This window comes from Mus musculus, chromosome 4 (genome assembly GCF_000001635.26).
Source record: "Mus musculus strain C57BL/6J chromosome 4, GRCm38.p6 C57BL/6J".
In the NCBI taxonomy this organism is placed as follows: domain Eukaryota; kingdom Metazoa; phylum Chordata; class Mammalia; order Rodentia; family Muridae; genus Mus; species Mus musculus.
In genome coordinates, this window is record NC_000070.6 from 76,425,929 (window position 1) to 76,453,565 (window position 27,637).

The window sequence follows — 27,637 nt, forward strand, 5'->3', positions numbered from 1 at the left end:
CTTCCATGGGTGATTGTTTCCAATTCTAAGAATGAGCAAAGTGTCCACACTTTGGTCTTCGTTCTTCTTCAGTTTCATATGTTTTACATATTGTACCTTATATCTCGCTATACTACGTTTCTGGGTTAATATCCACTTATCAGTGAGTACATTCCCATAATTAGCCTCCAAGCGATGACACCATTGCATACACTAGCAAGCCTTTGTTGCAAGGACGGTGATATAGCTGTCCCTTGTGAGACTAGGCCGGGGCCTAGCAAACACAGAAGTGGATGCTCACTGTCAACTATTGGATGGATCACAGGGCCCCCAATGGAGGAGCTAGAGAAAGTATCCAAGGAGCTAAAGAGATCTGCAACCCTATTGGAGGAACAACATTATGAACTAACCAGTACCCTGGAGCTCTTGACTCTAGCTGCATATGTATCAAAAGATGACCTAGTTGGCCATCACTGGAAAGAGAGGCCCATTGGTCAGGCAAACGTTATATGCCCCAGTACAGGAGAATGCCAGGGCCAAAAAATGGGAATGGGTGGGTAGGGGAGTGGGGGGGACTTTTGGGACAGCATTGGAAATATAATTGAAAAAAAATACGTAATGAAAAAAAAGGAAAAAAAAAAAAGAAATGCAATGGTGAGTAAGGCCACAATGGACTGTGAGGATGAGAAAGGTATGTAGCTGGGTCTATAGCCATGATATATGTCTCATTAGCATGTGGTGTTCCTTAAGTTTATGTCACACTACAGGAGCATAAGACTTCTCAAGGAAGACTGTTTTAAATATGAAGTCTTTCAAGTGTAAAACATTGTCTCTGGAGAAGGCTAGATAATCAGTGTTTCTCTGAATTGGTGTATATTCATTTTATCTATTGCTATCACATCTCTAGCTCTATTATCTCTCTATATCTTCCTCATCTCTCTCCTTCTGTTTCCTCCTTTCTCTTATGAGGCTTCATTTTCCATAAACCATACAGTGATGCACACCACCACAAAACAGAAAATAATACATGAAATGAAATTAATGTAGCATTTTACTTCACCTTAGTATCTCATAAATGTAACTTCTGTCCTGGTTAGAATTTTGTTGTTGATTTTGGTGGTGCTGCTGCTGCTTCTTGTTGTTGTTGTTGTTGTTGTTGTTGTTGTTGTTGTTGATGTAATATAACCTAGAATCATCTGTGTGGGGAATTGCAGGCTGGTCTCCAGTTGAGCTGAGGTCTGAACCCCGAGGTCATAATTCACCTTCATGACACAGTAGGCGTTCCCTCATGCTCCTGGAACTCTGGCTTCTGCCTAAGTTATTGCCTCCCCCCCCCCAGCCCCCACAAGAGACGCATGGTCAGTAGTCATGTAGACAATGGCCCAAGCTTCTGACCTTCAGGCTAAATTCCTCCCTAGTTACCTAGTAATAGTAAAGACCATAAAAAGGTGTGTTCAGCCCCACCTCTTGATCTCTTAGGTTCTTAATGCTTTACTCTCTTGAATCTCCCTCTTACCCCTCACTCTCACCCTCTCTCTCCTCTCTCCTCTCTCTTTGTCTTCTCTCCTCTCCTCTCTCCCTCTTACTCTTTCTCTCTAGTCTCTCTCTCTCTCTCTCTCTCTCTCTCTCTCTCTCTCTCTCTCTTTCTCTCTCTCTCTCTTTCTCTCTCTCTTTTCCTACCTTCTCTCTTTCTCCCTGAATTTCTATAATAAAGCTCTTAAGCCATAGAGAGTCTCTGTTCCATCAAGGCTGCATGCACTCTTGCAGGTGTTGGGAACCTCTTCCCTCATCCCTCTCTTCTATAACTCCAGGGCTACAGGGTGTGGCCCTGAGGGCCCCAGGTCGGGGGCTGCCCCTTGTTCATCCCCCACTGAGTGCGTCAGAGGTTTGGATGCCCACCCATGGCTGAGTGGAAAGTGTCTGGAAGCCCTCCTGCATCTGCCTGCCCAGAGCATAGGAGGAACTCTGGCCAGATGTGGGCTATTCTCCCCTCTTTTTTTCCCAGGGCCCCCTTTTTTAGTTCCCAACACATTTGGGGGAAAAAGCATCCACTGAAAACTTGCCTCCCCTGGATCAGCATGTTTTGATGAGTTTCTGATGTGGACCCAGGCATAGGTATATTTGTCTGGGATATGTAAGAAAGCCAGGTTAGAGCTTGAACTAGCCACTGAGCCAAGAGTAAGCCAGAAAGAAGCTGTCCTTATCTTTTCCTCCATGGCTTGAATTCTTGCCACATGTTCTGTCAGTGATGAAGTATGACATGGAAATGTACTAATATAAGCTCCTCCCCACACTGTTTTTGGTTAGAGTGTTACTAAGGGCAACGGAGAGCAAACTAAGGCAGCATCTACCATTCATTGTCTACAGAACTCCATGATATAGTAGACATTTTCTCTTCTCCATCATTTTCCATTCTTCGTTTGCACATACCATAACTGAGTTAGCATCTTCGCCATGTGCTCTAGAGAGTTAAGGGTTGGAGAAGCATGGCTGGTTCATTCCCAGGCCAAGTCAATAGAAGTAACAGCAAAACAACAACAACAACAAACCCACAAGGTTTGAAGGACAAGACTGAAACTGTGTGGCTTTGTTTTTCTGCATTACTGGACAGAACATTACTGGACAGAAGCCTTTGTTGAAGTATAAACCTGGTATGACTGCCTCCAGTTCCTATTGGTTCAAGAGATGAGATTATAGGCATGGGAAACCATCTCAATTCAGGAGAATGCTAAGTTAATAACAAGTGCCATTCCCAATATGAAATAGAATGAAAATTAACTCAACATTAAACATATATTGTAGATATTTGTGTCTTCCAATTTAAAATAGTTCATCTAACAGTTTGATGTTGTATAAAATTCTAGATACAATTCTCTACTAATGAAACAAACTTGAGACTTTCTGTTTTTCTTTTTTTCTCTAAGGTTTTATTAAACTGTTTCACCTCATACACACACACACACACACACACACACACGATGAACAACTCCTTCATTCGTAATGGCTTTAAGTGAAAGGTAACAGGTATGGCCAAGGTAATTTTATCATCATATCAACAGGTGGAAACTGCCTCAGACAGTATTCTCACACATGATAAGGCATATTATTACTTGCATGCATTATCTCACTTAACAGTCCCAGCAACCCTGTAAGAGAGGTAGACATTCCCACCTTTTCTATTTTAGAGATCAAAAAATTAAGGGCAGATGACTTGGTGAGTAAGAATATTAGAATCATCTGCAGGCATAATGACCTGAATCTGAATATCCAGCGCTTACATAAAAAGCTACCATGGCTGCTAGTGCCTACCTATATATAATCTCTGCACCCGAAGACAGACACAGGATCCTGAGACTCACTTGTCAGAAGCCAAAATCCTAAGCATCCAGTTCAATAAAAGTCCCTGTCTTAGGCAATAAGGCAAAGAGCAAAGAGGAGGATGCTTGATGCCCTGTTCTGGTTTGTAGTATAGACAGGCACCTACACATTCACAAACCACCAACACCAAAACCACCACAAGAACAACCACAACACGTACCACACACAACAACACACACACACACACCCTCACCTAACATCTGTTTTAAAACTAAAAACAGCTAAGGATCAAAGAGATTACACAGCTGGGAATCAAACTTTGATCCATTCAGAAAGCTAGGCAAAGAGACAGGAAACAAGTGATTTCTAACATACCATTATGTCCTTCCTCTGGCTTTGATCAAGATAAATATTTTCTGCTAAGATGCTAATATAAAAAAAAACTCGGACAGAAAAAGAAAGGGAACACAGAAGAGCTTTGTGTAGACAGCTTTGCTTCGTGGTCACTAATTACATGGGGTTAATTTGGAGCAAAGAAAACTCAGCTTGGCTGTACTAAGGAATCCAACTGCATGAATTCAGAGGCAGATTCTGACTTCTCAAGTTGTGTAAGCATCCAGGGTTAAAGTCACTACCTAGGAAAGACAGTGATGAGGGCATAAATTCAAGTGTATCCCAGAGCTTCAGCGTTAGTGCCAACAAAGTAGGCCAGGCCAAGAAGTAGGCAGAGGAACATAATGACCTTTCTTTCTTATGCTTGGTTAACTATCACCAGCATGTAAGGCAGCAGCTGTAGGGTGATTCGGGGCAGAGGTGCATCTGGCCCCAGAGTAGCATGCAGACAGAGGAAGGTCTAGGTTTAGAACGACAATCTCTAGAAGCTGAGCTAGGAAGGAAGTTTGCTTTTCAAACTAGTGGAAGAATAGAAGCTGGGCATTCTGCTGCAGAGTACTGGAGGATTTACTGGGTCCTCCATTCATGCCCCCTCCCAAAGCACTGCCTAGACCATAACAGCAACACAGCAATGATTCAACCCCATTTGCTTGTCCCATGTCTTGCCACATTGTTTTCTGTGTCCGTGATGGTTTTTTGTGCCCTGTTATATACTATGTCTGAACCAGGGTATAAGCCCAAAGAAAATAACATGATCTTTAGCTCTCCCATGTTCTTCATGTTTGGGGCACAGTAACAACTACCTATTAGTTTCAGTAGGCATAAGCTTGAACACGACATGATCCTAATGTCATTTTCAGTTTTCAGAATTTTGAGTTTTAGGTACTACTACATGCTCTATTCAAATTAGGAGATGGTTAAAATGATGAAAATACAACATTATCAAAGTAAGTGACCTTGAAACATGTAAATCAATTCAGGCATAACTACTGCTCAGAATGCAGAACTTGATGGTTTGGATCATTTAGTGGAACACGGACAGAGCACACTGAAAACTACGCTCTATTTCACAAAGAAAGAAAGCCCCTGGCACGGGGCTAAGACACCAGGAACAGAGGCTCATTACTGCAAACCAACACTCTCCTCAGAATTTTCTTCTTTACAGTAGCTGACGAGTAACCAGTCTTGTACCAAGTACACTATACAAATTCATCCTCAAAAATAGTAGCATCTTTATCAATGCTCACGTTTGATATAGAATTGTCTAAGAAATTGCCTTAAAGTCATTACTAAAAGCAAATATTCAAAAGAAGAGGTAAATACAACACTAAGAAACTAAAGCAGATAAACACTGGTTTTTTTTTTCTCCCAACTAAAAAATAAATTGAGAGAATATTCCAGAACAACAACAAAAAAACCCTGAATTAATGAGGAGTCAGCATTCTCTGCTTTAAAAAAAAAATGTCTACAAAGAAAAGCAGCTTGCTTCTTCTTTTATTTTGAAGTTGCAAATTAAAAGGGAAGTCTCATCATTATAGAATTCTTATGAAGATTCATAGATAATATACCCATTCCTAGAACATGAGTGAGTCCCATGACATTAAACAAAAACCTAAACATTATTTCTTACCTGAGCCATGTCACAGAATAACCAGGAAAGATTAGCACAGAGAAATAAAATAATTAATACTAATAATAATTAAAAGAAAAAAAACAGAAGGCAGAGGGCATGCTTTCAAAGGAGACTTTTTAAAGGTACTTAGCACATAACAGGGCAAGAAGTAAATATTTAGAACCTTGCTTGTGGGTAAAAATTTACATCTATTTAGAACCTTACCTTATACCACAGCCATATATCACAAATTATTGAAGTGCAAGATTTTCAAACTAAGATTAGGAAGTTTGACACTATCCCTTAACCTCAGCTACTAGGGAAGTTGAGACAGGAGGACAAAGTCAAGACCACCCTGGGCTATGGAGTCAGACTCTGTTTCTCTCTGTGTCTCTCCCTCTCAGTTTCCCTCCCTCTGTCTCTCTCTCTCTCTCTCTGTGTCTCTGTCTCTTTCTCTCTGTTTCTCTCCCTCCCTTTGCCATTCTCTCTGTGTCTCTCCCATTCCTCCTCCATTCCACATAGAAATGAGATATTACAATATGTTCCAACGTATTTCATTTTTTTAATTATTAAATTAATATTTTTTCCAATTTAGCCCACTATTAGAGCTAATTCACTAAATTTTATACTCTTCTGTAATAAAGGAACTGAAGCTAAATTTTAAAAACAAAAAATCATTCTAGATGGTGGCACAGGCCTTTAATTCCAGCACTAATGAGGCAGAAGTTAAGGGAATCTTGGTAAATTCAAGGCCAGCCTCATTTACATAGAGAATCTCAGGTCAAGCAGGACTACATAGTGAGATCCTGTCTCCAAACAAACAAACAAACAACAATAAAAACAAAAACAAATCCTGTAAAGACCTTATACAAGTCACTTAGTTTAGAAGTTTACATTATCTACTGATCTATGTGAATATGATTCTTGTTTGTGATTTTTTGATGTTTTAATTAAATCTTCTCAAGGAATAGTACCTGGATTTCTATTGTGGGTTTAAACACAATGGTGTCTTGAAATCACTTAATATTTTTAGATACTTTACTCTCCAAATAAATTAAGAAAGATTTTAGTGAAGAGTGATACATGAAACAAGGACGGGAGGGACAAAATATCGTGCCGTTCAAATAGAACTCTTAAAAGAAAGGAAATGGCATTCTAATTCTAAATGCAAAGGGATAATGGGGGAAAGCCATCAACTGTGATAGCTAAAGGGTAGTACAAATAAAAAATCTACATGTTAAAAAAAAAAGCACTAAATGAGCTGGAGAGATGATGGTTTAGCAGTTAAGAACACAAGCTGTTCTTCCAGAGGACACAGATTTGATTCCCAGCCCCCACATGGCAGTTCACAACTCAGCTGTCATTAACTATAATCCCAGAGGACCTGACGCTCTCTTCTTTCCTCTGCTGGCCTTGCACACACATGGTACACAAAAATGTATAGCAATACATGGAAAATAAACATTAAAACTTTAATAAAGATTTAAAAATCAATAAGGCCAATAAACAGACTTAAAGTATATTTGTTATAAACACAACAGAGTTACTATGTCTAATATATAAAGGCCAAGAACTAACAAATGAATTCCCCTAGGAAGAAAATAAAGAGACCGTCCATGTAACAGGAGCAGTTACTTAAAACACATAAAGGAGAAATGAACACTTTCGTAATTAAAGAAATCCAGATTTAAAAACTAAGATGTTTCTCTTTCCACTTGGACCTAATAGAGTGGCTTCCACAAGGAATGGTGGTAAGAAGATGAGCCAGATGTTCTACCATCAGTGTGGTGGTCACCTGAGAACACACCATTACGATTGACAAGCACATATACCTTGAAGCAGGCTTTAAGACATGTTCCTTCTGGGTTCAAAGAAATCAGATAATTTCCCATGAAGGAGATGGGAACTCCAAATATGCCCACTGATATCAGGCTTAGAAAAGTGCACTCATTTATTGTATGTCCCTGTAGGTTTGTCCATATTCACTGAACAGGTTTTATAGTTTGGCAATTCGTGTTCTGATATCACAGTTAAAACTTCACTGTCAATGTGCAAGAGAGCAAACAATGGGTGTCAAATAGATTTATGAAACTGCAAAAAGGAACAATAAGGTAGCAGACCTGGCCTATTAAGTTGACAAAACATAGATGTGATTTCCAAACTGAACAAAGAGAAAATATGCCAGTATCTTTAGTCTTCTCCGAGATCACAGCCATCATATATATTTCCTCTGGGCCATAACTTTGCAATTTGTTTCAAAAGATACAAACATGCAAATCATTTCTTTACACCCAAGACTTTGAGACCAGATGAACTCAAATTTGAGGACAGCCTGGGTTATATAATGAACTATCTCAAAAATGAAAAGCACAGAGACATAATATAAGTGCAAATGAGTAAGAGACAGAGAGAGGGAGAGACAGAGAGAGAATTATTTCCATGAAAATGTTGAACAAATCTTTGTATTCATAATAGCAAGACACACGGACAATGTATGTGGGGCAGGCAGAGTCAATGGTCAAAAGAAAAATCAACACATCCCATTAAGTAAAATACTAGTTAGCCATAGAGATGCAGTTATGAGGAAGAAGAAGGTACACTAAAGGAAAATACTTGTTTTAGATATTAATTGGCAAAGTACCAGATAGAAAACTCAGTATGATGTCTCAAAGATAGGTCAGAATGGTTTGTTTTTAATTGAAAATATTATAAGGGACATTTTTCTTCTAGTTCTGAATTTTCTAAGGAAGGTTCTACCATGTTTCTGACTTTAAAGTACAAACAAGTTCAGGAAAGGTGACGATGGCTCTGGCTTTGTCACTGATGAGAAGGATTCATCATGAGTGTTTCTTTGGCTCCTTCTTTTTCAAACCACTGTACTGCCGTCCCATCTTTTCTTCTATTGCCACTTGAAAAGCATTCCCAAATAGGGTATAGTGTGTTTGTTTCCAGTGATCACTGAGAATGCGAATGAATGCTAAGGCTCAGTAATTTACTCAGTAAATATCTATAGGTAATAACTTAATATACTGCTATGAGCTAGGGATATGGCTCAGTAATTCCCTGGTGATCCATCATATGTTAAGACCTGGGTTCCATTCCCAGCACCACAACTCATATAAACAAATATCGTAGTGAGACATAAACAGTGTCTTTCTGAAAAAATAACTATGCCCACCCTTCAAACTGAAACTCAGATAATTAAAGAGGAAAATGATTCAGTGCCCTTTTATTTAACGAACTTAGCAACACTGTGTCAGGAAAGCCAAGAGTATAGTCCATTCTTTGATCCTGCCTACCCCTTCTGCAGCACAGGAAAGAAGAACAAAGAAAGAGCTGGGCCATGTATGACTTGCTGGATCTCTATAATGGAAAGTTCTACAGTCCTTCCTACAACATTAAGTTTAAGTTATATATCACGCCCTGGAACATCATAAGCAATGCCTGCATTATGATGGGGATGAGGGGATGGGCTATTAAATCTTGCTGGGGTGAAAATGTGTGGCCGGTTTATATAGCGCATAATATTCTTGTAACCATAAAGATTTAGATCTGTAATTATAGGAAGGAGCCCGATTTCACTCCAATTACTAAGAAAGATGCTACGTAATAAAAAGCCAAGACTTGAAAAATGAGAGTTTGTAAGAGGTGAGTGTTCCCAAATTCTACTGCATTCACTGGTTGAAAACAGAACTCCTGGTTTAACACAACAAAACCCCATCAGGCACATTCCACCCATGCAAGAATCCTTTAGGCAATAAACACATTTTTTTTTTTGTAACAGAGACACCATTTTCTCGAATTAAACGTCTGGCGGGACAAAGTTAACTGTTGTGAGGCAATACAAGATTATTATAACACACACTCACACACACGCACACGCACACACACACACACACACACACACACACACACACACACAGTGAAAATAGCAGGCTTTGTTCTTGGGCTCAGTAGGTAATACCAAGGCCCTTGTCACCCAAGCCTGGGGACATGAGTCCAATCCCTGTGGAAGCAGAAGACCAGTTCCACAACCCTGACCTCCCAATACATTACACATAGACAGACCATAATAAATGAATAACTGTCACGAGCTTTTTTTTTTTTTTAAAGAAAGAAAGACTATCTCAACAAAAGCCTTTGTGCATTGCTTAAGGTAAAATCACCGCTAAATACAGACTAATGATATCCATTATGAATCACCATTAAAAAAAATCTTAACCTCTCAGAACACTATTTTGGTTTATCTTAACTAAAATAAAAAAAAAAAATGTTAGGTAAATGCCCACAAAGTCTGAGAACTGAGTTTTAAATACCTTCTCCTCACTAGCTGCTACATAAATATGCCTTCTAAACAACATAAAACAAAATAACCTCTTGATAAACAGTAGGGATGAGGAGAAAAACAAAAACAAAAACAAAAACCCTCTACCTGCAATATGTAAAGCCCTTTCCTGTGGTCCTTTCCATTCTGGGGAGAGCCTCAGAAGCTCACAGTGGTAAGGAAGGAAAAGAGAAAGGCATGTGAAGGATTCTCTTGGGTTCTGTGGCTAGGAGAAAGACTGAGTTAAAAGGTGATGCTTCCAGGAGTTATAGTAAGCCATGGATCATTCCGCTCCTCTCAGCTCTTCTATTTGATGGCTCTGCAGAAATCTGGAACTGAGCCTTTAAACCCTTGCCTAGGGAATCTCGGGATTGGAGAAGTAAGGGTTAAGCAACTAGTCTAGACCCATCTCTCTCCCTGCTTCTCATAGCCAACAGATTGTCAGGGGTGGAGCCTTCAAGTCACATATCAACCCCCAGACTTCTTTCAGAAATGTCTAACAGGTTGTTCTGATATGTGCTTGTCAGCATTAATTACATGTGACACTGGATTGGCTTGATCGCTGACAAAATTTAAAAGCACTATAATAAAGCAAAAGGGCATCAGGAAAGCTGCCAAGCCGAAGGCTCAGAGGGTTCACACACCTCCCTCTGGCCCAGCTCCTCCACCCCCTGATACAGCTGCTCCTCTCTGCAGGTGGGATTTAGGATAGCAAACCTATCCACTTTGTATAGGCCAGCCCAACTCGCTGTCCCACGAGAGGCAACCCTTTCTCTCACAGGGCTTCCTGTATGAAGGTTAAACTATAAAATCATCACGCTGAGCCTCCTCTTTCAATTCCATTACCATTCCTTAATCCCACCCATATAGTTACAGACAGACAAAGATCACCTGGAAAGCAGCAAAGAGGCTTCCCTGGAAATCTGAGAGATGTGAGCCTGGTGATGCTCAATCTGTTTCCTTATTAACTCTCCACAGAAGTCTACTTCTCCACATTAAGCTAGGACAAAATCAGAACTTGTACTCATTAGACAAAAAGCACAAAATCTGCTATCAACTCACTCTCCCCAAGAATAAATGTATTTCAGAACCACGCTATCTTTCACTCCCATCTGGCTGGTACATTTCTTGCTAATAAGATCACTGGGTACCCTAAGCATATAAAGGGTAGCCCTTTACTTTATTACACTGCAACCGTGAAAGGATCAAATGGTGTTTCAGAAGTCAAGTGGACCAGTGTTATCCAACAGGGCTTCGTGAAACAATGGAAACCTCTGCGCCAGAGCTCCTCTACATGGTCACTAGCTATGCGTGGGGTTTGGCCACTTGAAATGTAGCTAGCACAACTGAGCTCTTAATTACATTTAAATTTAATTAAGTAATAAGGAAACTTGGCTTCTTAAATTAGATAATTAGGAACAAGAAGATCTGTCTGCTGTTGCTTCCCATGAGTACCGATGAGAAGACGCTAGACTCTGGCAGATTCCTCCCAAGGCTGCAGTGCATGGGCCGGGGCTCTATGGCTGTCAGAACAACCGGGATTGTGTTAATAAGGAGACGACTAGTCTGGAGCTCCAGGGAGTCAACTGGGGAATCTTGAGGTTTTGGCATCTTAGGTCCTTAGCAAAAATGTGTGAAATTTAGTTTAATGTTCTTTTTTATAATGTTTAGAAAATTTCCTATTTAGTATCTGAGAAATGACCCTTACCATGACAAAACCCCAATATGTTGCCCCCAGGGCTCTTAGTCTTTACCTGCACTTATAGGGATATGTGTGATGCTTCACTTTAGAGCATAAATATTCTAAATGGGGGCAGAGAAACATGCTTAGGAGGCCACTTATTTCTGGTCTTCTTCCCATAAGAAACACCACATTGGTATGGGTATATAGATGAAAGACAGCCTCTGCTTGCTACATTGTTTTTCTTCAAGTTAATGGCCAAGAACAGGAACATTACAACTTAAAAGCCCTACTGCACTTCTCTGTGTCTAAAGAAGATTTTGAAATGTTTCCCCAGTCAACAAAGGTAGCAGATCTTACCACATTTGACTGAAGAAATGCTAATCACGGGAGCATTACTTTTAAGTAATGTACTTTTAAAAATGTTTGGAAGCCATCTACTCTTCACTGTTTGTTTTTAAAATTATGAACTGACTAGTATGTACACTAGTATACTTCTTAAAGTGCCCTATCATTTTACAAATGTTATGAACATAAAATAGCATTCAATGTGAGTCCAAGAAGATGCATATTTTAAACATTTCTCATAGAAACTAACCATCTGTACAATAAGCCACTGTCTATTCTACCAAAGTGATTTATTAAAGATAATGAAGCGTATGATTTAATAGCTGCCACAAATCCTTTTTCAAATAGAATGGGCATAAATAATACAAAAAGATAGTCCAATAATAGGCAAGTCCTAACCTAAGATCTATGCTATATACTGGGTCACAGGAAGCCACATGTGCTCAGTTAACTGTGGAAGAAGTGAAAGCGAAGAGTGGCTATGTATATAGCAAAGATCAGGCTCCCCATTTCTTACTTTATGAATCACCACGATCGTGATTTAGCAAAACCCTTTTCCCCAACAGACAGCACAGAGATCTCCAATTGGAGGTTAGGATGAAGCAACTCAAGTTTTACAAAACTCTGTTAGTGCAAACCACAATGGGCAGTGTTTCCCTCACCCTGACAACCGCTTAGCATCTTGCACACTGCTGTGGGCAATTCATTAGAAGATGAATTCTCAATAGGAGCGCAACAGAGTTTAAGAATTAAATAAGATCTCAGAAATCTCTGCCATGTTCATGCATATCTGCACCCTCCCATGAGACCCAATTCCAACCTATGTCATCTATTACCCACAATTTTGAAAAGTATGCATGGCCAGATGTCAAAAGCTATTGCTTTTAGCAATAGCAATAACATTCTATTCATTATTAATGTTTTAAATGTATAACACCGAAGTTGCATACATTATTTGACTCTAACATCCAGTCATCACTTCCTATTTGCAAATTAGCTATCTCCGGTAGCAGGCCTGTCTTCCCACATCCTTATGGAATCAGTGTGGCAAATTTCTAACAAGAGGAAATACAAGCCGTCTCACATGCCAGCTGTTTGGCGTGAACAGACTGTCTGGCTCTGCCTTACAGTCATGACATGGCCATTCACTAATAAGCTGGAGCATCTAGCCTGTTTGCCATACTACCCAGCCAGTCCATCTCAAATAAGACTGATGCTACAAATCCTAGTGTTCAAGAAACACCAAGCTTGAGAAAATGTCCGTGGTTCAAGATAAACAAGGGGCCTATGTGTGAGGCCTATGCATTCCTACTGCCCTTGCTCTTGGAAGCCTGGCTTGCCAGAACTGAGATCATTTTATTAGATGCCATTAGTCTCTGTTAGGACGGTCATTTGAATAACAACAGATTGGCAAGTATAAAACCAAGGCACCTGTTGTATATTTGGCAGCCTGGATGAAGCCCCTTAAAATGAAAACAAATAAGAGCTATAACCATGCCAAGCGATGGCTTTTGGTTCAATAATGACCATGTGTCAGAATTAAGTGCATCTGGGAATTCTTACCACAGCCAGATGTAAAGGCAGATTTGTCTTGTCTAGTGGCATATGACTGGATACACACAGTCTACTCAGATTTGGCTTTGTCGTGGTTTAGTAACCAACTAGGTAAGTGGAACCTTTTCAAACAAAATAAATTAAATATTGCAAAGGAGTCAACAATATGCTCATAAACTGGAGACCCTAAACATGTAATATTTGGACCGTGAACTAACTCATCTCTGATTTTTCTGTATGCCTTGGAAAATGAATGAGAGAGCATTCAAGTGGGAACAGAGACTGTTCAAGATTATAGAAAAGTCCCAAAGGGACACTGGGAACTGCAAAGACTTTGGCAAAGCTATAATATGTGTCTTTCGAGATGAGTAAGGGGAAAGAGGAAATGACTGTGGATGGTAAGGGAGCAAGACAAAAGGGTTTGAAAGGACACCAAGAATCAGGTGGCTTTGTTTAAGTATTTTTTCAAGGTTTGCAAACAGGGGTAACAGAAGCCAAATTCAAGTATGTTCTAGATAATAATGAAAGTTCAATCCAAATCAGCTTAGACAACTGTTGCTTGAAATCAGGGATTGCATACTTTCATTATAAGAATTATTTTTAAACATCACTTATTAACTACAAAAATTAAGTGTAGTGACACTTCCCTTAATTCTAGCACTCAAGAGGTACAGGCGGGAGGCTCAAGAGGTCAACGCCATCCTCAGCTGCTGAGCCAGTTAAAAACCAGCCTGGGATACAGGAGAGCCTGTCTCAAACAACAACAAAGGTGCTACATAACTGTGGGGGAAAAAAATCTCAGCACATGTTACCCACACAAGGTGATAGTTTCTGAATATCAATACAAGCATTTTCTTGGGGTTTGTTAAAGGTCAAGCTGACTACAGAACCAAAAAGCAAAGGTAGTCAAAGGCACATAAGAAGCTGCAGCTCAAGCAAAGAAAGGATGCTGGACTGTGCAGACAGAAGAAGTCTAGAAAGAGGCTAGTACTTATTCCAGTACCACCAAGATAAACAGAGAAGATTCAAGAGAAAATAGTCTAAATTATGGACTTTAAAATCAAATGCTAAACTCAGTTTTTCTTCTAAACTTTTTTTTATTTGTTAAAAAAAATTTCATCAGTTTCAGGTTGCACCTGGAAAACAAAGTCATACTCACATATATTTAGGCCACCATTGCTTAAAAGTAGTAACTAAGCAAGCATATGAGATTTGTTAAATTTGCTACTCTCAATTTCTAAGTATTTTTTAAGTATTTTTATGTAAAGACGTTTATTACGAACCAAAATGTGGATACGTTCTCAGCACAAAGAAAATAGTGCTGCCCCATCCTTCCTAGAGGTTATGGTTAATAGATTAATTTATAGAAAAGTTTGTGGCTAAATAACCCAGTGTTTGCATTGTGAGAAACATTTTGGAAACTTGGACCCAAAGGACTTAAATGTTAAGACACAAAAAAGCTCATAAAAGAAGAAAAGCATTCTCCATGTGACTTTATGTACCATGTCTGATTTAAAACTTCAGGGTGCCCTGCTGTCAAGAAAACAAATAATTATCCAAAGCATCACACAAATATACCATCCTGAATTTTATTCTTTAGAAAACCATAATTAGTCAGAAATAGTTATCTGAAACATTATTCCACTCCCTACCCCAAAACAGTCCCTAATAAGCTCCTATAAAATAGGTTAAATGGAGAAAAAAAATAATCAACTTGCCCATCTGTTATTGATAATAAAATTATCAAGAGAGCAGTAAATGCAAATATTTTAGAAGCCATTCTAACGGACGAAAGTTCCCAGATAACCGTGCAGTAGGCTGGCTGCCAGCAAGCAGAGCAGGTATGCGCCACCCCCTTGGCAGAGCTCCACCTCTTTGAAGGGAGGCTGCTCTTTGGAGATTCCTGCTTGATTTATACTTCGCTTTATAAAAATGCTTTTGATTCCTAGTGGGTAGTATGAAAGTGCCAGGTTTTATTACTTTAAAATCATTTTTGGTACAGATCCTTCACCTAACCATATCCAGGACTGAGTCCAACTCTCGTCACTGCCTTGGAAACCCCACATAGCAGAGCTGGAAAGCAACAACAGCCAAAGGTCAACTGCCCAAACCCCTGTAGGGAAGAGTGTTTCTCAGTAGAATAAGGAAGAGACTCTTCAGAATGGGCAGAGAGACCCTACAGATGCTTATATTTTTCATAAATGTGTGCCAAAGAAACTGAACTTGCTTGCCATGTGTGAGATATATTTTTTAACTTTTGTTTTTTGTTCTGTTTTGTTCTTTTGTTTTTTTGTTTTGATTTTTGATTTTTTTTTGTTTTTTTGGTTTTCTTTTTTTTTTGTACACAAGAAAGAGGAGCTTAAGTGTGAAACAGATAGTTTAGTTGCTTACACTGCCTGACATAATTCTGGCCCTCATAATACCTTGAGCTCTCAATCTTGAGCTCAGTCCTAAACAGTTTTTCTTCCTCTGAAACTGTAACATAGAAATACTAATTAATGAGCATTTAATATACATAATATTAGTTTAGGGATTAGATGTAATACTGAAAGGAAGGAACCAAACAGAATGTCTAGCACCGCAGTAAGTACTCAGTACATTTTATCAACTACCACTAACAGCAACTACCACTAACATGACCACGAAAACACGGTGATCACTATCATTAGTGATCAATATCAACAATACTAATGGAAGTTTTCTCCAAAGAGGAATGCTGAATTCTTTCTCAAGAGTCCCAAGTTTTTTCAAGGGACTCAGCCTAGGGCATCCACATAACTTAGGCTGCCACTAAGCTATATCTCCTGTACCTCCAGCTTATCATCATAGGCATATATTTACAGTGGTTCTCAACCTCCCTAATTCTGTGACCGTTGAATACAGTTCCTCATGTTGTGGTGCCCCTCCCCATTACAAAATTATTTAATCACTGTAATTCTGCTACTATAATGAATGTTCATGTAAATATCCAATATATATGGTAATCTGATACGGGACCTTTATGGGGGTTGCAACCCAGAGACTGAGCACCTTTGGCTTATGATGAATTTATTCTTTACATTCATGATTTAAATTAAATACAACTCAAATTCAAATCCTTAGTTCCATTCAATCCAAAGAAAAAGACAGAGTAAGTGAGTTGGGCATTAGTTGGTTAGACAACACTTAGAAAGACTTCAATGATCACAAATTGATACAATAGACATAGAGGAAAGAGGGATTCTTGGAATCATATCTGAGAAGCAGAAAATCCCACGGCAGACACTCCCAAGATAGTTCAGGATCTGCTCTTGCTCAAAAACAGGTCACCTTGGGGCTCTGAGTGAGAAAGCTGGCAGGACATGCAAATTACAGTCAGCCTGCAGAGGACTGTGTCAGCTGTTGATGGGGAGTTTGCTCTTGATTGTATAGACAAGGGGAAAAGAAAATGCCACATTTCAGAAAAGAAGAGAGAGAAAACACTAAGACAACATGGAAAGCTATTTATGGGCTGCAGAACATCCAAGCACATGGTAAAGTCAGAAAGGGAAAGGAAGCCATACAATAAAGAAATTCCAGGAATAGAACTACAGAACTGGATAACAAGAAGGGAAGAAGATAGGTGCAAAGGATGACACCAAATTTCCTTCCGGAGGGCTAAATCAGATGAGGTGTGGTGTGAAGGAAAATGACTACAAATACTGTATGGGAGATATTATTTAGAGTTTATTATTCAGAGCTCGTGATTCAGGAAAGCCTTTTATTGACAACGATCCGTCCAGCTGATAGAAATTTAGGATAGGTACTTGAGGAGTGCTATGAAATCTACTTTCAGGGTAATCTATGCAGAAACTGTTGGTTCTATGCTAACTTGACAGGAATATCCCAGGAGACAGCAGAGGAGAATCTGAGAAGATTAATCAATATTCAAAGAGTTTATAATAGAGATGGAAGCTAGGAGGCCTGAACATCACAGGAAAGGAGAATCCATGAAGAGAAGAAAGCAAGAATCAAGGAAAGAGCTCAGAGCAGTACCCACCCGTGGGAGCCTCCGATAGAAGTTGTTTTCAACATTTTTTTTCTTGTCGGGAACTACTATAATCCTCCAAGGAAAAATAAATAAAACTGATTACATGAACAGTAAGTAGATTTGGAGTATTTAAGGTATTTCTAGGTTATTATTCCCTGCTAGTCAAAAAATCATGAGAAAGATTAGACTAAGGTATAAAAACAGATCTGAGGAATCAGACTGAACCATTTCAACCAGAGAAGAATGAATTGGTAAGGTCCCCCCCTTTAAAAACCTTTAAGAATATGTCGATTAAAATACAACATGGAGGAGATATGTTTCCCAGGGAGTTGAGGGCCTATGTGTGAAAAAAGAAATGATTAGTGCCATTCAATATTTCGTTGTAGTGAACGCTGGGGAGGATGGAAAATAATCGTATGGTAAACACTAAACAAATGTCTTTTGACCTATAATAGGACACTGTGTCGGTATTTGATGTGGCTAGTCTCATTTCTTCCTGTGGAACTGTGCTGGTGGGTCTTAGGGAAAGACAGAATGCAGTAAGTAAATTCCTATCTTCCATCAACACATTTGACCTCAGAGCAAACCCCACAACTGGCTACAGGCACCACCATCCATCACCGCTCTTGAAACTGGATCTTTGAGGAAAAGACAGCTGCACTGGGCAAGGGCTGAGCAGCTTTCTAAGATGCAGTGCACTTTTTTCAAAGCACTTATTTTGGTTTAGTATTTTAATTAACTGCGTTTCTAAGCATTTCTTTCCCCAAAACTGCAGTTCCACATCAACAGCTATCCTTGGGAATCTATTAATTCATTCTTGACTTTTAAAGGAAATGCTCCCCGTACATTCTAGGCAAAGTCATTTCTAGCTTTTAGTTTGAAAGCTTTTCTGAGATAGTGGTGTACTGAGGCATGCTAATATGCACAGACTGCAATGAACACGCTGGGCAAGAAAGATTGTTCTAGGATATGCAGTGATTACAACAAATATACACCAGAAAGCAGAGGAGGAGGGAAGGATGTAGACACCTACATCCAACAGATCTGAGTTTTAAATCAGTCAACAATTAAACATGTGCCTAGCATGAAGCATACACATGGCTAACACATATAGAGCTTACATAGGTCCTTTTTTCACCTTAAAAAATAAGAATTGTTTATTACACTGTTAGCTGGACTGTCATCGTTTGGGTGGTTATTCTCTCTTCCTTAGAGATGGTGAAACTGAGACTCTCAAATGCTGCCTCCCACCCCAGGGAGAATGTGATAGGACTGAGAGCCTGAGTTTCCCTTAGAGAAAACCTATTGCCATCCATCTTTTCAAAGGCTGGAGAAAAAATAAATAGATATAGATGTAGATAGATAGATAGATAGATAGATAGATAGATAGATAGATAGATAGATAGATAGATAGATAGAGAGATAGATAGATAGAGAGATGATAGATTAGAGTGAGTTGACATTACATAGGAATTTCTGATACCTTGCTATCCAATGCTTACAGTTGATCATTCTATTTATTTTAAAATACAATTTCCACAAATCTCCAAACAGATCCAAGAAACTTTTTAAAAATTACAATCAATTCCTCAACCTCAATTTCTTTCATTAGCTACTGCTACATTAGCTCAAAGGTTGGCTTTTTTTTGTTGCTCTTTAAAGACAATTAAGATTTTGTAAATTCAATTAATTTCAAGAAGCTGATGGATTTACGAATGTTAAAGCCAGTAAACAGCAACATGAGAGGGCTATGAATCTCCTGACACTGTTATCTGAAGGTCAACCCTCAGCAAAGAGGCAGTCTTTCTGGTCAGTGAGCGCAAAGCACCATGACAAAGCCTAGGCTCAAATGGTGCTCTGCTATGGGACTCGGTTCTTAACACTCTGTTGTCAGTGCCACACAGCCATTGGTAGTGTTGGGGGAGAGGATCACCTAAGTGGTTGGTCCATTACTGTCGGCTGGTCTGCCTGTATCCATGACCTAGCCCTTACAGACAGAAAAAGCTGCTTTTGCTTTCCAAATGATTTTTGTCAATTTATTGCCTGTTACATACAGAAATTTGACTTAGGGAACAGAAGATCATGGTTAAAGAGCCATGAAAGGCATTCCTTCAAAAAATATTGATATAGACTGATTGATTAAGTATATCAGCATCAAACAGAACTAATTCAAATTGGCCACTGAATTATCTTGAGCGAGAAGACTCTGCAAGCATCATCTCGGGCCATTTCTCCCGAGTTGCTTTGAGAGGGGTGGCAATATGAATGAACAGAATTTTAAGTGACTTTAATGTCAAGTCTTAATGCCCAAGTCTTAAAAATACTTTCATTAATAAAATATTAATAGAAAGAAATGAAATCAGCTAGCTGCATAAAAACATCCGTGATTTGTTAATCAGGAAACAAGGAGCTAACAGTTTAAGGAAATTTCATGTTATGTGCCTGGTCAGAAAGCTGCCTTGTGTGCTCCAAACTCACCATTTTATCATGGCATTAATATTTAGGTTTCATTAAGTCAGAGACTGCTACAAAATATGAGCATTTGCTCTTTGACCTTGCCAAGACTTACAACATGAAAAAAAAACCCTCTCAATTTTTACACTGGATGCTATAATTTTATGAGATGAGCAATCAGTGAACGCAAGCCATGTATTCTTTTAGCTGTCTTTCCTTAGAGCTTAACTGTGAAAAACTTAAATATACTTCTCCTTTTTTAAAAAATAGAAGGGAAATTTCGACAATTTCCTTGTTGAAATATACTCAAACCAAGGATGACATTTTCATAAGCATTACCAATTCCTGATTAGAAGCAAATGAGATTATCCATAGGGGATATCCAAAGCAAACCCATCCTTTAGTAGAAATGTTACTGTAATACAAAACCCACAGACACTTAGGCACGTGACACCTGTTCACCAAAAGTCACTGGCAAATACTATCTACGTAATCTCCTTCCACATTACCAAACTACTTCAGTGAAGTATTATTACACAGGGATCCCCAGTCTCATAGTCTACAAAAAATAACTCCTCTCCTTGGTCCTCTTTGGCAAATTAGTGATAATATAAATCAGAAGGTTTTAAAGTACTGATTTTGCTTGAGGCCACAAACTACCTTTGTGCCACCACAATTAAACACCTTTCCTTAGGGACGTTCTGAACAGTACATGGATTAAACAAGAAAGAATAAAGAAATCCACGAGGCAGTAAGAAATTACCAATAAATCTGGTTTAACACAATCTCTCTTACTCATATTGACCTTCTCAATTAAAAATGGCTGTCTTTTTTTTTTATAAAATATGGGACTTATCAAATACACACTGGAAAACTGGGCATTATTATCTTTATACTTAGTTCTTTAGTATCTGGATTAGTAACTGCAAGTGTGTTTTGTAGCCACCCTCTTAAGTATTGTACATCAAAGATAAAGTTCTTTCAAAGAAACTTTGGGTACAAGAACTAAGGGCCATTGCCATTTGTATAGATGTCAAAGTTGCCTTTAATAAGTCTAAAGTTCTCAGGACACAAGAAAGCTACAACTTTAGACTACCTACAAATACATGCTGAAATTAGCTAGGGATGCTTTAATTAAAAAAAAAAAAAAAAACCTTAAAGAATCGATATTCTGTAGGGTGGCATTTTTCATATAAGATGGTGTTGATAATTCCACATTTATCCTCTAAAATACAGAGTCGTTCAGTGCCATGATAGAACATGTAAGTCTGAAGGAATCCAATATGGAAATATTTACAGTGTGTTCTATAAAGAACCACCCCTTTCAATTTGAAAAACTGAATATCAACAAAAAGATCAGTGTAAGTAGACTTGACATTACTGTCTAATGTCATCAGGATTGGCACAGCTGATCGATTTCAAATTTTTGAACATGACACTAAAAAATGTATACAGCACCCTCAGTCCATGTCACTCAAGTGCTCAGTGAACTCCACTTAGAGCTGCAGCGTCTCCTTCCTCACAAACTTATACAGCACTTTTAAAAGCATTCCAATCACACTGTTAATCTGTGTGCATACTTCCTTTAAAGTAACTCTGCTTCCTTTGTCTTCTAAACCTGCCTTGTGTAAGCAATATCCTTATCAGACCAATTAGGAAAAGTTATTTATGTTTTCTTTTCTTGTTTTATTTTACCATAAACTAAGAAACAGGCATTGAATAAGAATCTGCATAAGTATTTTTTTTTTTGTTTCAGAGTCTATATGAAAAATCACCCTAATACCAGAGTACCATAGATTACCTAAATAAAATTCTTGAAATATCCTTTAATCAGCCTTCACAGCTAATGTCAGAGCATGGGTTGGGGATTTTCAAAAGGAAAAAGAAAAAAACTTACAGAACTGCCTACTTGAATTTTTCTTAAATGTCTTCTAGGAAGGGTTTGTGTAAGCCATAGCAGGGTGTCTCCTGAATATAAGAACAGTTATACAGGCCCCTAGTGGCTTAGCAAATAGCAGCAGTTGAGGGGAATCCAATTTTTAGTTCTAGACTTTGGGGTATTTTGGTTTTAAATGAGTGTGTATCTTAAAAAGCTTGTCAAATAATGGCATGCAGTATTTTAAGCAGTTTTGTATCTATAATTACATACATACTCATATTTATATATATACATAAATGCATATGTACATATATGCATTTAGTTACTTATATTAATTGTCCAACTTCACTGGCCAAGAATTTTTGCCATATAACTGCCACAAAAGGAGAGTTGACACATCTGCCTCTTTACATGTCATCAGAAAGTATTATCTCAGCCATCTGCCTTAAAATACATCTGAGGGCCACTTTTCCTATTTGAGTCCCGTTTCTATTGTGTCACCATTACTAAGGGTTTTCTATTAAGTGCTCATTATTTTAAATTAGATAGGCATATCTAAATGACATGTTTATGGTTGTAGGAATCTCAATGTGTTTCCCATAACAGTACCTATTTAAAAATATTTACAATTAATAACACCCTTTAATTCTCCATTCCCTTGTGTCTTTCCTTCACAAAAGAAAATTCCAGGCAGGCACATTTACAGCTTTTAGCAATTTTTAACTGGACACAATCTGACAGCTGAATTCATGAAACTGACCAGCTTGTCAATTTCACACTTTGAAAGTACAATAATAGCTGATAACATGCGGGTGAATTTAAAAAAATCTGTCACAAAATTGCTAGCTCCATTGAAAAGGACAGTACAGTACATAATTATGGGAGGCAGGAGGTAGGGAAAATTTTATTGTCCATTTAGGAGATCTGTTTCAAGAATTTGGATACAGAGCATAGAAAATGTGCTTCCTCTTTGGTACAATATCTGTGGGGCCATATAGGAGATCTGTTCAAAGGAGGATAATGTCTACTAAGCTTCATGAACATCAACAGTGCTTTCACAGTTGGGATCATTTAAAGATTCGTTTCAATCAGAATGTTTTGAGTTTGGGTATATCATCCTGGATTTGCATTAAGTTGAGACCGTATTGTGTGCACTCTGAGACAGAGAAATAGGCACACCATCAGAAGTACCTCTGGTTGAAGGGAGTCAGGGTAGCTGTGCTACAGACCGGCAAAAAGAATACACCAAAGTCCGCATTTGTAGCTAATTACAACCTCAAATCTGTGAACTAAGCAGTCACTAGTTACTAAAGGGCTCAAAATGTGTGAGTTGCTGCCTCTTAATTCGCTAGCATTGACGATCTGAGCACGTAAAAGAGAAAAGATAAACAGTTTAGGAGCAACTACTGGGCCAGCGATCCCTCAGGAATTTTCCAGGGTATTTACGGTGCAGATTGTAGATGAGGCTGGGGGATATAACCCAGTCAAAGAAACCCAGGCAACAGGAGATGTTAGGCAAGTAGAGTACTGGGAGGAGAACTGGAAACAACACAAGTGGGTTGAGATAGTCGGGGTTTTGAAGAACGGCACTACTATTTGTAATTTAAAACACACGATTAATGAAAACCAAGCTCATACTTACTGGGGAAAAAAAAACCTAAGCGGAACTAAAACTGACTTCACTTGTTAAAGATTTAAAATAAAATCAACGTCGCGGAGAAGAACCAGGGCAAGTTTTTGTTGTTGTTTTTAACATGTCTATAGAAAAGCCTACAATCAGCGTGTAGCAAAGCTAAGGATCTTTGGTTGGGAGCTTTCTTTTTGAATTGTTTCCTACTACTTCAACTCTTCATAATAAATTATGCGTTTCCTTCGCCTGGAGCGAGTGTGTGTGAGTACACCAGATTCCCGCAGCAGACCTAAAGCTTCGACCGGGCCACAGAAAGCGCTCCAAACAATCCCCCTCCCGCAGGCAGCTGCGGACCCTCGAGTGTCTCCTATTTTTCCTTCTCCGCACGAGTTCAGAGCAGAGAATCCAAAATAGCCCTCCAGAAACGGCCGCTGCCGCCCGGGGCAGATCGCCGACCCCCGGCTGACCAGGGTCCGGAGCGGAGTCGCTCCGGGCACTCGGGGGTCCCAGGCTCCAGAACCCGGACGGCTTACCTGCTCACGTCGGCTCGGGGCAGCCGCCGCCCGCGCCGCTCCCAGCACCGCGCTCCAGCCCTCCGAGGCCGCGCCGCCTCCGGGCGGCCGCTCAGTCCCGCAGCCGCCGCCGCCCAGCCCGCGCGGCAGCCGCAAGTGGCGAGTCCGCGGGAGTCCCGGCCGTGCCTCCGAGCGCCCCGCCTCCCTTTGCCAGCGCCGTGTCCTCGGCCCTGGCGCCCGCCGCTCGCCGCCGCTCCCGCTCCTCCCGCTGTTCCACGCTCCTCCCGCTCCTCCACGCTGCTCCGCGCCCTCCTCCTCCTCCTCGCGCGCGGCTGCTCCGGCGCGCTGCTGGGGGGTCCGGCCGCGTCTCGCCTCCTCCCTCCGCCTCTCCCGTTTCCTCCTTCCTGCTGCTGCTGCCGCCGCTGCTGCTTTTAAAGCAGATTCTTTGGCCACAAATAGCAACTCGGCTGCCCCCCTCAGCGCCTCCCTCCGGTTCTTGTCTTCTTCCCCCCAAAAGTGAAGCGCGAGCGAGATAACCCGATACTGAGGCCCGCTGGGGTGAGGGGAGCGAGCGAAGGGTGCTCGCAGCTCGGGAGTGGGGTCCTGATTGCACCGGCCAGGGCCAGGACAGAGTGGCCAGCCCACACCTTGAACCTGGCGGGAACCTGGCGGTCACAGTTGCCGGCGAGGTGGCTCGGTTAGGGGAATGCAATGAGGGAGCTCAAGAAAGTAATTTTCTAGGCTTCTCTCTTTGTTTCCTTGACTGGGTGATTTCTAAAATCCTCATAACTGCTGGAGATCCCACGGAATCGCTGTGCCCAACGCTTGGGGATTGTGTGTGTGTGCCGTCTGCGCCCGAGTGTGAGTGTGGGTGCGTCCCGGGCGTAGAGAGCCAGTCCGCTGCGCCCGCTGGCGAACCTTCAATCCGGACGGCAATCCGGACGGCAGACTCACTGAGGGTCACAGAGCTGGAGTAAGGAGGAACAGGCTGGAGAGCCGGGCGAGGAGGCGCGTGTACACACACACACACACACACACACACACACACACACACACAGAGAGAGAGAGAGAGAGAGAGAGAGAGAGAGAGAGAGAGAGAGACCCCACAACACACACAAAACACAGCGCGTGCGCGCGCACACAAGCACGAGGGAGGGAGAGAGAGAGAGAGAGAGAGAGAGAGAGAGAGAGAGAGTAGAGAAGAGGAGGGGAGGGGGCGGGGTGACGTCACTCCCCAATATCCATCCACCCAGCCAGAAAAGACCCTCTCAGATTCACTCAACTCATCCCGGTGCACACATATGCACACCCGGGCTCTTCCCGCTCTGCTTCCTGAAGCATAGGAGGAAGAAAGGCTGGTCGCGCCCTATTCAAAGCAGTTGAATAATACAAGGGGCGTTCATTGATGAGACTGAGTTGTGTCTATCCCAGTTCACCTTGGCAGCCTCCTTCTCGGACTTTTTTAGGATCCTCACTTTGAAGGCAGAGAGGAAGGAAGGGAAGTACCCAAATCTTGGTGTGAGAACTCTTAGGGTGCTTTCAGCTACTTGCTCTTACATTAGCAAAGCACTGCTATCTGACTTTCGCGAAAGACAACAAAAACCTCTCCAGACAGGCACCAGTTGTTGGACCAGGGTGGATAAGGTGCCTGGTGCGGATTGCTAGCTAAAAGACGTGGTGTTTAACCTTCTTCCCTACTCATACGATCTCCAGCATGTGGGGGAAGTCAGCAGCTAGAAGCCTCCATTGGCAACCGGCCCATCAAAATTCATTAGGAACACCATGAGAAAGGTCAAGTGAAGTGAAGCCTGGGCCTTCAAGCCACCTCCACTGCTCATTCTGTGTTCAGGCCAGCCAATGCAAACAACACTTACTCCTGCAGACTCCGAACAGTCTTGGAAGGAGCAAAGGTAAGCAGACCCTTTTAGAAGCAACCTAGAGGTCCCGTATCTAGCATCCTGACTGTTGCCTCTAGCTGCCTGCATTTTTGCTTCAATCCTCTGCATGCCATGCACTTGAAATTACTGAATACTGAAGTCAGTATTCCTCTGCCCACCGAACACTGCAAAAAGAAGGCATACCATTTGGAAGGGGTCTTATAAGGTGTCATTCTGTTTCTCAACATGTTGGGAGTAAAGGAACAACTCCGACCAACTCTTCCTTATTTTTTTTTACCTCCTTTTTCTCCTCTTTGAATGGTTAGCCTTACTGTGAGATCCAGAAAGAAGTGCATTATTGCGTGAGTTCCAAGCCATGTTTAACCAAGTTTTGGATGGAACACACTGAAAGCTTGAGCAGAGACTATGAACTGCTGTTACTTCTGCCCTCAGAGTTAATCTAGAAATCTGGGCTTAGTGATAAATCACTCTCCACCAGTATATAAACTAGATTGTCTTTCTCATTGCCACATCCTCCCTCCCTCCCTCATGAACTAGTGGCTCTACTTCTCTCCTTCAGATGTTGGAAATACCTCCTCTGGGTACTGGAAAGGCAAGATGCCTTCTGCCTCCACATCTGACCTTGCTGAGAAGAGCATAGCAGTGAAGCCTGACTACTCTGGGTTCACAGTCTGGGTACTCTCTTCTCCCACTAGGAGTAAGTTAGGCTAGCTACAGAATTCAAGTGAGCAGCAGAGATCACAGTACAAATAAATGGCAAGCCCAACTTCCTCAGCACCAGAAGTTCCTAGATGAGTCCCTATTATGACCAAACATACTTTAAAAATGAAATAGGTTATCTGAGTGGCATGTAGTCTCTGCTGTTATTGTACAAAAGAAACTTACACATATGCTGGGTGCTGCTACCGCTGAGGAAGGCAAGATAGAAGAAGCAGACACATCCAAGTGGAAGTGGGAGTGAGATCCCAGCCAGGCACACACATAAGACCACAGTGGTAGCAAATGCACTCAGCAGCTGATGTTGCCGAGTCTCATACAGCAAGCAGCTTTGTCTTCTGGATATTTTAACCAAAGAACATTAGAGGTGGGTAGGTTTCCTACTTGTCTCATTTCATCATTACAGACAAGGAAACTTCGTCCGTCCCTGAGAGTATAAGGTTACACAAGGTGTCTAAGGCAGAGGTAAAATGCAAATTCAGGTGCCATTGCCCCCTTTCCCTGATGCTAAAATATCTACAATCCTAAGTTCTGGGTCAAGTAAACTGTTTTTCCAAGTCATCGCTGAACAACATATGTACACTGTTTAGAAATGATAGCTATTTACACAAAAGAAAATGAGGCGATAGAGCTGCACCTGCTTAATTCCCTTCCAGCTCTGGCATTCTGTGAAGAATAGCATGCTGGTGTTTTGCTGTGATACCCACCCGCCTGAGTGCATAATTCACCTAGGTAGGGTGACTATGAGTTTGTTTTGAATCCCATCCAAAGCACTTTGTTTCTAGAAGTAATGGTGAGATTTATTTTCATTTATCAGGAGACATAGCAAAATTAAATTTAAAATAATCATGTTGACAGTAACAGTGGCTGTTATTTTGTGGGGTGTCATAGAAAAAAACAAAGTCTCTTGTAGTCAAAACTGACCTTGAACTCTTGATCCTCCTGCCTCCTCTTCCCTGGTACTGAGATTCTAGAACTCTGTACCGCACCCAGCTCCCATTGGTTTTCAAAAGGCACACAGTGACCTTTAGAGAGGTCCATGAATAGACTGCTTACATACAGGTTTTTTTTTTTTCAATGAAAGAAAAGTAAGAAAGAATTACTGTGATCATGGGGCTAAGTCTAGAAGCCATGGCCTCATCTCCAACCAAAACCTTTGCCTTTCTGGCTGAATATTATTAGTTTCAGGGTTTAAGTGAGGAAATAGGATTAGATGAGGTACAAAATGTAGCCATGCCGAGAACTTGCAAGTAGCTAAGCTAGAATTTTGCACCTATATCATTTCAAATCCAAACTGCTTTTGTTTCTGTAATGATGAAAAAATATAAA

General features: G+C 40.6%; 1 protein-coding gene and 1 long non-coding RNA gene across 42 annotated transcripts in view; one reads left to right on the top strand and one right to left on the bottom strand.

The window, feature by feature from the left end:
* Ptprd (protein tyrosine phosphatase, receptor type, D) overlaps positions 1 to 27,637 on the bottom strand; it is a 2,270,506-nt gene that overhangs the window by 484,692 nt on the left and 1,758,177 nt on the right. Inside the window, exon 1 of one of the 41 annotated variants that reach the window (XM_030253327.1) lies at positions 23,715 to 23,787. The exons of 39 other annotated variants lie outside the window; for them this stretch is intronic. The gene's annotated coding sequence lies outside the window, so the exon portion shown is untranslated. Of the gene's footprint in view, positions 1 to 23,714; positions 23,788 to 27,637 lie in introns of those variants that run through there. One more of the 41 variants, XM_030253328.1, reaches the window with a different exon arrangement.
* Gm42303 (predicted gene, 42303) overlaps positions 24,964 to 27,637 on the top strand; it is a 39,221-nt gene continuing 36,547 nt past the window's right edge. The window contains exon 1 of the long non-coding RNA NR_168523.1: positions 24,964 to 25,603. This is a non-coding gene — a long non-coding RNA (predicted gene, 42303). The remainder of the gene's footprint in view (positions 25,604 to 27,637) is intronic.